Genomic DNA, 14,199 nt, shown 5'->3' with positions numbered 1-14,199 from the left:
TCTGGTTTCTTTGTAACCACCTGTTAGGCAGCTGAAGTCAGCGGCTGGTTAGGTTTCCCCCACCCTTAACCTTCTTGAGACTGAACAAAGGCCGTGCCCTTACCCTTTCTTATGCATCACGTGCTCCATCTTCTCACCATCTGAGTGTCCCGTCACTGTCTTTCTCATACTGGGGAGCCCAAAGATGACACTACACCAGATGTGGTCTTACAGAATGTATATAGAACAGAGGAGCATGAATAATCACTTCTGTTGAGCTGCTGCCTACACGCTTTCTGGTAGCTACGTGGATAGCTTTCTCTGTTGTAAGGGCACTTTATCTCTTGCCCACCTGGATTCCTTTTCTTCCAAGGTGCCTTCCATCCAGTGGGCACCCAGCCAGCGTGGAGTTGTTCTGTTCCTGGTGCAAGACCTCATTGTGTTTCCACCAACCCATTTCTCCAGCCCTTAATACAGCTGGCCTTTGGACCAGTCACTCTGAGACTGGTGGCTCACCGATGTGAAACTTCACAGGTCCCATCACAGTCACCGGCACCACTCCCATAGTAAACCAGCCCTTCCAGGGGAAGGGGAGGTGGCTGCAGGCTGAGGCTTCATTAGGGATTGCTTGAAAAGCCCAGTATGGGGAGCTGAAAGGAGACTCTGGGGAGCACTTTACTTCAGGAGCATTAATTGGAGGAAGAAATCACATTCAAATAAAATGCTGAGATCCTATGAAGTTCAGTATAACTCTATCTGAAACATTAAATCTAAATCCTGCCATCATCTGGATTTCCTTCTAAATATTATTCCATTCCCCTGTCAGAGAACCCATGGAACCCGCAATCTTATTTACATAAATTTCATTTAAGAAAGGATGGTTTCGCAGGCTGGTACATGGAGTGAGAGCATAATCTCCATCTTTGAAGCTTTGATTACTGACGGAGCATTTTATTACTTTGTATATTAGGAATATTTTTGCAAAGATAACAAAAAGTACGCTGTGACCAGTACAATTGTTCTGATTTCCAAAATGGCCAATGATAACATTGGCAATAAAAGCTCTTCTGGTGCGTTGCTCAGCCTGGAAGCTCTACGTACGTAGCTGCGGAAGCTGCAGTCGTTCATCAGCTGCCAAAACGAACCTCGCAGGGATCTTAAGCTGTTGAGGACAGGCAAAATACACAACGATTCTGACTTGCTACTCAGCTTTTTCTCTCTGCAGCTGGGTGATGGGAGTCTTTACGCAAGTCAGGTGGGACAAAGCGCAGAGGCCTCACCTGATTGCCCTGATTACAGGGGCTTCAGCTGATTGCAATTACACAGGGCCAGGTCTCACCTGGGGGTCTGGGGTAAGTTTATGAGGTGTGCCTGGGGCTGTGGGGAGTGGTAGGGAGTTGCTGTGGAGTGGTGCGAGACTCGTGAAGGACTGGCAGGCAGTACCCTTTAGTAATCCAGAAGGGGTTGGCTTGGATTTCTGCTGCGCTGGGAGCACTTAAGGATGGAGTACAGAAGTGACCGCAGCAGAAAGGCCATTTGTTTGCAGCTCTTTCGTCTCAGTGGTAAGACAAAGGATTTATCTAACATGGGGCTGAGTGCGAGGTTCTGGCTCTTTCTCTCTTCAGTGGCAATGGCTCAAAGGGTTTGCACCGCTAAACCCTCTTAGCAGATTTCTCTTTCCCTTCCCTTTAAAATCCAGGTTTATCTAATGTAAAACTCTGTGATTTGAGAACAGAGAGGTAAAACTTGTTTCAAGTGCTTAGTCTGCATCTGCTCCGTGTTCTCAGCTGTGGGAGCTACTGAAAGGCACGTGGTGGAAAAGCATTAAACAGAGCTGGCTGCCTAAAGAACCCCATCCGAAACCTCTGGGTCCGTGTTCCCTTCCTTTTTACACTTAACTCGCCTGTTTACTTACTGTGGCCTGAAGGAAATGTGGGGAAAAAAGGAGAGGGGAAAAAAAATTAAAAAATTAAGATTTTCAAACTGTCTCTGCCTCATTCAAAAAACTCAATGTCTTCTTGGCATTTACAACTCAGTTAAACGGCAGTGAAAGCTTAATGAAGTATGTGGTTAATGAAGCTATGGAAGAGTGTAGCACTTGATTATTTTTTTTGTGTGTGTGCTGGAGTAGGAGCTTAATCACAGCAGCTTGCTTCCTAACACTGCTCATCTTCAGGAGCAGTGGACTGATGTCACCTGAATGCTTTAAAGTCACTGATGCAGCTGGGCTTTGAGCCCCTTCCCTGTCGAGGAGGCACCCCTGGAGGAAGGCGCCCTGGGCAGCTCCATCCCGCAAGGCACCACCAGATAATTGTGGCGGGCGGTGGGCTGCTGCTTGTCCCTCCAAATAACGAAGGTGAAGGGACCGTCTGTCTGTGAACTGTGCAGCAGAAGGGCAGCCCTTAAAATGGAGATGTCTGTGGCAGGGCACGTGAATTACAGTGATTTGTTTTGTGCCTCTGCCTGATTTTTTTTTCTTTCTTTACGAGGAATTAAGGAGGAGGGGTCGGGATGGGAAACTGCTATTTCTGTCTTGTATGCTTCAAGGTTTGTGCCGGAAAATCCGGCCTCTGTCAGGGCACTCCCTCTCACCAGATATGAAGGAGGAAAAAAAAAATAAAGCTCAATGTGCTGGATTTCTAGCTGTTGACATTATTTACTGTGCTCTTAACAAATGGTGCCCTGAGGAGAATGAGAATAATGTGCTCCAGCAGCAAAATATGCATAATAAAGAAGCAATTGCTTACGGTTTCCTGGGATTTCTTCCTCCGTGCTCTCTACTTCCCTGTTCCTTCATTGTTTCAAGCTAATGTGTATTTCAATTCTGCCATGCAAATGTTCAGAAGGGCTCCCCGCACCAAAGGAGAGGAAACAAAATATATTCAGATCATTGCTTCAGTGGCATAAGTTGTGTCTTGGTTTGCCAGAGGCTCGGGTACATGCTTTAGCTGCCTGTATAACTCTGCTGTTGCTGCTTGTTGACTCGTGCTGAAGTCTTTTATGTGGCATATCTTGTTGTGAGCAGGGTTTTTTTTTTTTTCCCCCTCCACTGTTCAATCAACTCTGACTGCTAATCAGAATGTTGCTGGGTAAACAGGACTGATTAAAATTTTAATTTTGTGTTGTAAACAATATGGCACTTTAATATTTGTACTGTTATTAGAGATACTAATAATAATGCATCTAGTGTTTTGTGGTACGGTTTTCATATTCATTTCTTGAAGCACTGACAAGTTTTGCTAAAGAGCTTCACTTTCAGATGCCAGGATTTTGTATTCCATGTTTTCCCCTTTTCAAGGGTGATTGTACCTTAATTACATCGGATAAGGGTATCCTATTTATTCTTTCTGGTTTTAAATCTCATGGGGAAGAAATGTTTCTGTGACAACTGGGGACGTTACACTGTAAGAAACAGTCATATCCTGAATGGCTTAGTCTGTACGAATCTACTCGTTGCTGTTAACATTGCTTATCTGTCTGCCAGAGGAGGGAAAACTTAGGTGTGGAAACACCTTGCAAGAGTGTTGGCTGGTGCTTGGAGACTGGGCCTGAGGAAAGGGACAGGGGAGCCTTGAAAGTCCTTGCCAGAAAAAATAAATCTGTGATGGGACGTTGAAGTGTGAGGATGAACGGAAGATGGGAAAGGACGTGCATGTTCGCACAAGAGGTCTGTTACCTGTCAGGCCCTTCCAGGCTGAGGGAAGCTGCCTGGAAACAGGGAGGGAAAGAACCTCCCTGTGTTTTGGAGAAAAAACTGAAGGAAGAAGGAGGGTGGAGAGCCCGAGCACGTCAGTTAACCCTATTGTAAACTGAAGGAGCTTTTCAAAGCGGCCAGGGAGCGTGTATGCTGAAAATCTGTGTTTCTCCTGTGCTAACTAAAGTTGTTGTCTTCTGAAACTGGGGGGGGTTGTAAGTGCTTCTTTCTAGTGTGCCTGGCCGCTGAGGTCACCGCAGAGCACCTGCGTGGTTCGGTGATGGGAGTGCACTGGAATCGCTTGTGTAGGGAGCTTGATGCAGCTGGACTACGGCCTCTGCCCCGGGGAGTCCCGCGGTCAACCAGTAACCAGCGGGACGGTGTCCTGCGGCGAGTCAGCATCTCTACTCCAGAAATGCAACTTGCCAACAGCTCTGACAGCGCGGTGGCTCCTGGCCATTTCTGGGTGTATGCTTTGACTGCTGCCGCCTCCTCCCCCGCCTCCCTGCTCTCTTGCGTCCTCTCACTGTCTCTTCCCGCAGCCCCTGCCATCACTTCGGCAGCCTCTTTCCCTCCAGGGATTTGCAGAGATGTGAGCAAGAGGGCCGCGTGGCAGAAGCGGCACGAAGATGGCAGAAGCAGCATGGGTCATCATTCGCCTGGCAGGGCTGCGGGTCTCTGCTCCTTCCGCTCCCCTTCCCTGAAATACGGGCTCTGGCAGCGCCGTGGCTGCCTCCCCAGGCAGAGCGGGAGCCATGGTGAGCATTTCCATCGGAGGGACACTTGTCCTCTCCTGGGGCGACACCATGGCTTGGTTCAGGTTGGGTGGCTCTGGAAATGGGATGTCCCTGCCGCTCTTCCCCTTGTTCGTCCCCTGGCTCATCTCAGAAGGGCTGCTGCGTGAGCACGGGTGAGACGGGTCAGTGCCAGGCAGGACACGTGTCCCTAGGGCTGGGCTGCTGGGATCCTAGACCCTCTAGGAGTGGCTTAAGCCTGCAGAAAGGTCACTGATGCCTGGGGTTGTTCTTGCTGTAAGGCATAATAAAACGGTGCCTTCATACCTTTGGTTTGAATAGACTGATCTGACATGGGCTGAGCAGGCTGATCCCATTGTTCACTTCTGGCCCGTTCCTTCCTTTCCTGTTGATCATGGCCCGGAGTGCAAGAAAAGCCATAACCATCCTTGCAGTGAGCTAGGTAGCCTGTGCAAGTGTGTGTATTCCCTTTGCAGCTAAGGTGACTACGGTACCACATATCTCCTGTTCGTGACACAATGTAAAATATGTGCTTAACTATCCTTTAATTCAGTGGGGCTAAAGCTGACTGTGTGCTTACATCCTTTCCTGACCTGAGGTCTATAAAGTGACGTCCCTGTTGGCATTCAAATAACGCTTTCCTGACAAAGTCTGCAAAAACACAGCTTTACAGCTTGGTAATAAATACTCAGATTTGAGATTCTGCCCTCAAGTGGGGGCTATGCATTACCTGGATTGATTTTAAATGCACTTTTAGCTCAGGCTGATGTAGCTAAGGTGTTTCTACATACCCACCAGTGTGTGCGGGCGTGCAGAACGGACTGGGGAAGAGCAGAGGAGAGCTGTTTCAGGTCACGGTCTTTTCTAATGGGTAACTCCCTATAAAAGTTGAAATAATTCTATTGTATTGGAACTTCACCCTATTTGTTTTATTTTGACCGCTTTTTAAAGTTAAGGCATAACTACCAGCATGGGGTACACAGAGCTGACTGACTTCAACTCATGCAGAGAAGGCATATCTAGTAAGATGAATGATGTTTCTGATAATTTGGCATTCAAGAGAGGGCAGGTCATGCATTTATACACCCAAACGTGTTTTCTTTCTAAGGAAAAACCTTTGAAAGAGAGGGCAGATTTGTCTGGGGAATTTTTTAACGTTTTGATAACATCTGGGGAATTTTTCTGCCTTTTCTTGGTTTCCTTTTATTTTTTCTCCCATAGAAATTGTCTGGTCTTGGTGCTTAAAACTCTCTGGCAGTAATGTCTATGAGTTTTCTCACCCATGTCACTTCTACTGTGCGCAGAAAAAGCATCCTTTCCAAGGTGCATGCCTGTACACATGTAGCAGACACCTCTCGCCCGGAATGCAGGCAGGCTGGGCAGGCATTCGGATGTGAGCAGCTAGCACTGCAAAAAGCATGTCAGCTTCTACGGGTTGTCTGTTCTGATTTGAAAAAATCCGTTGAAGGATGCAGCGGGGGAGACAGGCTGTGGAGGGGAGCTTAGGAGACCAACATCTAAAAAGGGAAGCCTCTCAAAAGAGCTAGGAGTTGTGTTTAAGGCAGGCAGATTGATCGCCTTGATGTCAGGCAATGAGACTTGACAGATGAGCAAAGTTTCCAAAAAAAAAAAAAAAAAAAAAAAAAAAAATTTATATCTACCCCAGAGATAATGTAAGGCTACTGAGAAGTAGAGAACGAACAGAAAATACATACTTTGAGACTTGCCCCTGCGCGTTGCAGGGTATGCACGCCTTGGATTTCGGTTTCTGGGAGGAGACTACAAAACTGCAGGATGCTGCCCTGGGGGCTGCGCAGCCAGCCGTGTACCACCCCTGCCTGATACTGGCATCGAAGCTTCTGTACCAGAAGGGAGGATGTGAAAACTTTAAATCGCTCTCCCTCTGGCTGTGCTGAGGGTTAACATCCATTTCTTCTCCACTAGTGAACGGGCTCACTAGGCAGGAGCCCTAAAGCTACAGGGAGGCTTTTTGCGGCTGCCCTCAGTGTGCTGCCTGAGCCGGGGATAAAAATAAAAATAATGGGGACTCCGAGGAGCTCGGTGACTTTTAGCTGCCAGCAGAGAAGGCTGGCTTTGCTTGCAGAGTATAACTAAGGTGTGACTTAAGAGATGCTGGAGCAGATGCTATTGGGACTTGGAGAAACACCGTGAGTGAGATGTTCCAGGTGCTCCTGGCTGCCGTGGTGGCTCGTGTGCCTTGGTGGCTGGTGCTCTCCTGTGGGGCCTCACTCGCTAGCTCTGCTCCCAACGCTGCCTTTGACTCCAGCCAAGTTCCTTGATCTCACTTTGTGTGGTGTGTGTGTTCCTTCCCTGTGGAGTATCTCCTTTGAGATGTGGGAAAGAGGGATCATAGGTAATGGTGACGGCTTCACGTTATAAGGGCCATCTTCCTACATCTCTATAGGTCATGCGTGTTGCCACGTTGCAAAACATCGCAATGACTTGCCTGCGAGTCACATCAGGGTTCCCTGGGTGAAAGGAGACTACAGTTCTCTGCCTACTCTGCTGTTTGCTTCTGGACATTTCTCTTCTGAGCTAAATTGAAATCCCTGGGTCAGAATCTGATAATCTTATCTGAAAAATATTTTTTTGTATAGTTACAAAATGAGAAAACTTGTTCATCCAAAACCTGTTATTAAAAATAGCTTTGAACCAAAGATAACATGTTCTTCAAATGATTTTTAACAAGACACAAGTATCAAAATCCACATCAGGCTGTGAAGTCAGTCAGTCTTGTGTAGCACAGGCACATTATATGGAATTGCTGTACTTACTGATATAACAAATACATTTTGAAATTTGGTGCTTTCTTTGTTATTTCTTCCCTCCTTACTAGATAGATTTTTGTTATATCTATAATTCTTTGTTGCTAGCTATTTTACTGAAAGTAATACCTTACCAGGGTTGTTTGGTTGTTTTTTTTTTTTTTAATGGAGAAATCTGCCACTTAAATTTCTTTATTAGCAAGCTGTAAAGTTTAGCTTAAAAAATTGCAAATTAAAATGGCTTTTTTTCTCTGTCATCTTCTAAATTCCTGAGTCTTATTCTCACTGAGTAGTGGATAATATTTGAAAGACTGAACGCATTTGAATAAGTGGGGATGCTTTTGTCAAGAGGACTTGGAAGGGAGAGGGACTGAAGGGGTTATTTGTGTGGGTGATTAATCGATTAGATAAAGCTTTAGATTTTGTTTATGGAGTTACTCAAAAGCATAGCCAAAGAATAAAGCAGTTGATTTCTCTCTTCCTTATTCCTTATCCTTTAGTCATATGCTTGCAACATCACATACAATTGGTATCCATGGAAATTATATCATAGCAGGAGCAGCTGATGAACTCTTGGGAAATAAAGATCCCATTTTCATGCAAATATTCTAAATAGCAAAGAGGTGAGGAAGAAAAATGATTGATAAATAGAATTATTTCTGTCTTAGAATATATTTCAGGATTTTCCTTGAGGCAGCAGTAGCTTTTTGAAATTGTGTTCTTACTGAACACAAACTTTCATAGATCAGTGTGCGTGTGCATATGCAAGCTATGAGGAAGAAAGCAAAATTTAAAGTAATGCACATTGATTTTGTGATGAAATATTCTAGATACTCCTTGTGTAATTTAACTTTATTGTCAGAATACAATCCAATAACTTCAGAAAGAGCAGGCAACTTTCATTTAAAGGCTAGATTGAGAGAGAGATTAATTGCTTGCTAGAGGCTGGACACTGGTGATTAGTGTAGCCTTCCATGTCACGTGAAAGCTCTCTCTCCTTGCCCCCTCGATACTGCACAAAAATCCTGTCTTTCTGTCTGCTTTAAAATGAGAGCAGTATAGGATGCAAAAGACTGCTCTTTCTGTAGCATCTTTATTCTGAATTTTAGAATTTACCTGCACTGATATGAACACTTGCTTTCTGTCCTGCTGCCAACACATTTGAACGCAAGCTCCTGAAGTGGGATGGTGCTCCCGTCTGTGTTTCCACACAGGCAAAGGCACAGATTAATTTCCGAAATTTGGCTTCCTGACTTTTATTTCTGCTGAAAATTACGGATGGAAGCTTCAGTGAAGTAGAGGTTATTATACACCTCAGATAGATGGCAATAGTGGGAAATGCCCTAAAGAAATAGAGTTTTTTGACAAAGAATCCCTCTAATGCTTTTTGGACACTATGATGGGTTGACCCTGGGTGCCCACTAAAGCTGTCCTACTCCCTCTCCTCAGTCGGACAGGGGAGAGAAAATACAGCAGAAGACGTGTGGGCTGAGGTAAGGACAGGATCATTCAGCAATTACTGTGACGAGCAAAACAGACTCGGGGAAAATGAATTTAATTTATTACCAATCAAATCACAGCAGGGTAATGAACAAATAAAACTAAATCTTAAAACACTTTCTCCCCACTCCTCCCTTTTGTTTTGTGTTGGTAATAGAGATCCTCACATCCCTTCCTCTGCCACGTCTAAGAAAGCTTCTAAGTTAAAACCCCGTGCACTGGTTATGTGAGCTAGCTCTTCTTTTAGGCTTCTTAAGAAGACCTTAATAACGGCATTGTGATAGTCACTTACAGTAGCTACCTCTGAATAATAAATAATAAAAAAAAAACCAAACATAATTTATAGAGCAAAACTGTTGCCTTGTAAATAACTAATTACCTCTGTATTGCAGTCATTAAATCTTCAGCTACCGATACGGAAAAGTACTGTGACACTGCTGCTGAAAACAAAGATGGGGAGGGATGTTAGTCATCAGTGCTGATGGGCTTTTGATCCATTTGGTTGGCAAGACCTTCATTAGGGGAGTTCTCTGGACCATCAGAACCGTTTGCAATCGAACCAGATACACGTATGGTCCGTTCAGCCAGATACGCTAAGGGAGATCAGCATCGTATGCTGCAAACCAGTGTACCTGCCCCTGACTTGATGCGTAAATATTTAAGTGCGTATTACGAGGACTGTCCTCCTGTAAACACAGGGAGTTACTGTTTGGGTTGTATCCTGCATCACCAGTTTGTTGTCCCTAGATTACTTTGGTGTGGTCTATTTAGGGTGTACCTTAGTCACCTGAAGGTAAATCTTGGGGTATGGATCTTCACAGCTGATCCTTAGTAGGAAAAGCGGACAGGTCGTTAAGTCTCATTGACTTTTTTTTTTTTCCTGTCTTAGACTTGGGGCAAATCAAGGTCAAACATTTACTAGTCAAGGTGGTAAGTGAGACTAATATCTCTGAAGTGTGATAGTTTCCCTCATCAGTTGTGTCTGAGGAAGGTTTCGCATCCAACTGCGTTAGGCTTCCCAGCGCGACTGAGGAGTGAGTTGGGCTGACTGAGCCTTGCTCCAGGCTCACGCAGGTAATTGCCTTCAAGACTGGGTCCATTGCAAGATTCCTTAACTCCCCTTCTGCCGTTCTCTCTCTCGTATCCTGATGGAGAAAAGACATTTACTGCATCTGGGGAAAAAGTCATCTGAAACAGAAGGTCCCTGAGAGGGAGAAATTTTGGAAAAAGTAGTTAAGTAGCGTTAAGAGTCAGGCACGAGTACACGATAGAAGAGTTTGAGATGGGGTACAGTAGCTCAAACGACAAGGGTGACTTTTGGAATGTGCCTGTCATGGAGAAGAGTGAAGTGATCCTTCCTCACAGGATGGCTCTGCTGCGCGCCCTGCATGCTGCTGGGCGCTGGGGTCCTGTCCCGGCCCATTTCTGCTTCGCCTAACTCCGAGAGGGTGTAACAATGATTAGGAACGTGGGGATGAGGGGAAGACTTGAAATGGGTAACCTTTTTAAACGATGCCCAAAATGTCACTGCGGTGCTTCCGAACGTTTGAAGGTACAGGGAGGAATTACTCTGTTCAAAAGATTGTAACCAAGGACAGTGTGTTAAAATAAAGGGGGGATATTAAATATTTGGAGGAATTGTATTCTGATAGCATCACTGCAACCTGTAACAGCAACAACACATCTTTGGGGACCAAACTGCTGTCGAACAAAAATCTCTGTGGTTTGGTTTGTTCCAAACGAACAGATACTTGAGGTTTTTTCTTTTTTTTTTTTTTTTTTTTTTCTCTTTGTCTGCTGCTGTTCAGTGGAGGATGCACATACCTATATGCTAGTCGGCACAGGCTGATATAACAGAAAATATTGGCATGAGTATTTGCTTAGAAAGGATTTTGTTTCACACCATGTTGACTTGTCTCTGCTATGGTGAACAGAGGTTTCCACGGGAATCCTCATCTTCAAGAGTCTGTCATTTGTTGCAATCAAAACTTCCAGTCTGAAATTCCCCTCCTGTTGCGTGAGCCCAGCGCAGAGCAGTTGTACGTTTTAAATACTTATTTTAAATGTTTTCTAAACTAGACTACCAGGACAACTGTTGATGTTTGCACCTGCAAGTATTTTTTCTTGGAGAAGAGTTTGACAGGGTGGCGCTTCTGATTGTGGTGGGAAGAGGCAGCATCGTGACATGGGGATGCCAAATGTCACCTGTGTGATACAGATCAGAACTACCAAGTATTTAATAAAACAGCTAAATTGCCCCAATTGCTTTGATAATAAAGTGACTGCTGAGCTGGCCAAGTAAATAATGAATTTCCAGTACCTATTTGGCTCTTGTGGCTGGCAGCCACCTTTGTTTCACGGACCATAACTAGTTGGCACTACTACTCTAAGGCAGAAGCCTTTAATATAGAGACTAACAGGCACGTTAACTTTTAGCACATAACCTTTTAAAGAATGCAGATTATTTGTCTTTTAAACAGAAGGAAGAGCCATATTATGAGAGAGAAGGTCTAACCCAGCCGACACTGGCAAGGAAGGAAACACGTGCATGTGCACTGTTCGGGTTTTAGTCCCTTACCTGTAAATGATAATAGTACCGGTGCTACTCGCTTGTGTAAAGAGCTATTCTAGTCAGTCTTACCCTCCTTCTAAGTTCCAGACTCTTAGGAACAGGTGTTTCTGTGTCCAGGGTCCCTGCCACCGTTGTCAAATATGGCACTGATTAAAAACCAAACAAACCAAAAGCAAAACCACCTCCGCTTCCCAAACTCTGGGATGTGATGCTGCGTCTTTTCTTTACTCGGGCTCTCACGCGCCTGCAGATTCACAGTGCAAAGCCGAAGGGGAAGAAACAAAATCATACCGAGGGCTCAGTAATATCCACCTTCTCTCTCTTCACACTCTGTCACAACCTTCATGTAATTTAAGACACCGAAGAGGTACTCATGGATATGCTGGCTGGTGCTCAGAATCTTAGGGAGCCTTTTAAAAATTTTATGAATTTGTAATATAAAACAGGTAGTTGCGTGAGCCAGCTAAAGCCGTGCTTGCTTTACAATGGAGAAGTGGCAGTGACTGCAGTATGGCTTGCAATATCCAAGAGGGATATGTACTCACCTGTGATTAACCTTCCTTGGCCATTAAATGTCACAGTTGGTGCGTACACATGGAGCAGAAAGAATATATATTTGTCAGTAAAAAGGTGACTGAATGAAAGAAGTCGTGAAATGACATTTTTCAGAAGGTTTGTCATAGCCGGAGCATGGAGGAAAATTGCTTTCTGTAAATCTTGGCCCAACAGAACAAAACACACATTTCTTTCCAGTTGGGAAGCCATACTCATAGACATAATGAAAGCACTGTGTGCTCTGACTTTTGCAAACTCTGATAGAAACCAATCTGCAATCTTGACAGATATGATCTTTTGCAGGATGCACTGTTCATTTACAGCAGCTAGAGACCTCAATTAATTTATGAATGAGGACAGCAAGCTGTGAACTCCCCAGCTCAGCCTAGGTGGAGATGTCCCTGTCTGAATTTATGTTCTGGTAATTTAAAAAGATTTATACAAAGCTTTTCTTTCATTTTGAGAGTAGATTAAAATTCTAATGGAAACCATTTGTATGCATTTGTTGAATTGAATAATATTTATCGCTGTATGAAATGGGGAGAGAAAAAAAGAAAGAAATGCTGAAAAACTTTGCTAGCAATAAAGTTAGTGAGGCAGGAATAAATAAGTGCAGAGGCAGAAAGAGCCCAAACCAGAACGTAATACTTAGTAGAGCCTGTAGAAAACCCGCTGTTATATAAAAGCGTAATGAAAGCAATCTACACCTGTTTCTGAACAAATAGAAAATAGGATGCTGCCCTGTGTGTGTGGTCTCTCAGTTCTTTAATCTATCTGGGGAGATATTTCTTAGTGCTTGATAAAAACATAGCTTTGTCATGGACATGTTGTTTGCAGCTCGGAACATGCACTTTCACTGTAGTAGGGTTGCAATTTTTTTGGGGGTGTTTGATGGTCACACAACCTGTTCATTTATTCCTGGAAAGACTTTTTTTTTTTTTTTTTTTTTTTTTTTTTTTTTTTTTTTTTGCAAGTTCATAGATGACTTGAGAGCAGAAATCCCACTGAAGGGGAAGATATTATACGGACGTATGCTTCTGAACCCAGTTAACTCATAACCTTTGCTCCAACATGACTGTTTTGGTTGGGGTCCAGCTCTTAGGTTTTCTTTTGATGAAATAGTTGACAAGCACCACAGATCACGCAGGGGCATGTGTTGGTACAACATGACCGTAGCCAGAAGGAGGAATAAACTAGAATAATACCTATCCAAGAATTGCTATAATTTTACTTGGTCATTGTCTTGTCTGAGCTGCGATCAATAGATTCCTCCTGTGAGCGTTTTGTATGAAAAGGAACATGTAAATATTTGAGCTGTTTCTGAAGAGACTTCTTGGTGAAAGTGAAGTCTTTCATTCGCTGACTTGGTAAAGGGAATGAGGGTATTCCTAAAGCTATCGACTGCGCACACCGATGGAAAAGTATTCTCCCTGAACGCCTCGGAGCTGTAGATCTTGTTTCCACATCCGAATGTAGAAGCCCAGGCAAACTGTTGACATTGCCCAGATACAATAATGCAGATAAGCTGAAGTAAATTTTGGTAAGGGCTGCAACAAGTTCAGCTAACGTGCTGCACAGCCATCTGCACCAGAATAAAGGCAGGGGTGCCAGAAGGGAAGGTAATACTGAGGAAAGGGTGGGCTCTCAGTGGGATGGGCTCTGGTGGGCAAGAACACGCTGATAAAATAGTAGTATTTGAAAACATTAACTCTGTATGGTTTAAAATTAGGTTTTATGATGCGTATTGTCCTGAAATGCTCAAAAATATTGGGGGGAACCAATATCAACTAATAAATTATTGTTGTGGTTCTTTGGGAATTCCTCATGCCAAAGCTGTGAATTTAATTGCATCAGTCTCAAGATAAAGTGACCCTTGATGATAAATATCTGGAATATAAATGAAGAACTAATGCAGGATATAGACATCCTGACATGATCAGGCTTAGTTGTGATAATATTAATGTGTTTTGAAGGCTGGCCAAATTAAACTTGGGACAAATTTCTGACATTTTAATTCACACTAAACAGTATCTTGTTTCATCTGTAATTCTGCTGACGATCTGTTAATGTCTAGTAAGAATTTCATTCACAAAAAAACGGGTCGCAGAGCAAAAGGATGAAGCATATCCTTTAAAGTATATCCATATTTTGATAAATTTTAAAAAAGGTAAATACTGGGCTCATTTTTGCAAGCAGTTGAGTATGTAGGCACATTTTCTAGAGAAGCAAAGTGGCTCAGGTGCAGACTCAGTTTGATTCCTGTGCCCTAACTCAGTAAATCTTAATGGCATTACTTGAGCAGCTGCTAATTTTGAACAGGATAGAAGAATTGAGTCCTTGATAAATTACCAGCCAGCC

General features: G+C 43.8%; 1 protein-coding gene across 1 annotated transcript in view; it reads left to right on the top strand.

The window, feature by feature from the left end:
* Window positions 1-14,199, top strand: part of DCTD (dCMP deaminase) — a 127,193-nt gene that overhangs the window by 64,174 nt on the left and 48,820 nt on the right. The gene's annotated exons all lie outside the window — the stretch shown is intronic.

The sequence above is a fragment of the Falco punctatus genome, assembly GCF_963210335.1.
Source record: "Falco punctatus genome assembly, chromosome: 1".
Lineage (NCBI taxonomy): Eukaryota > Metazoa > Chordata > Aves > Falconiformes > Falconidae > Falco > Falco punctatus.
Note: the sequence above shows the minus strand (reverse complement) of the source record. Positions and strands in the feature narration are given on the sequence as shown.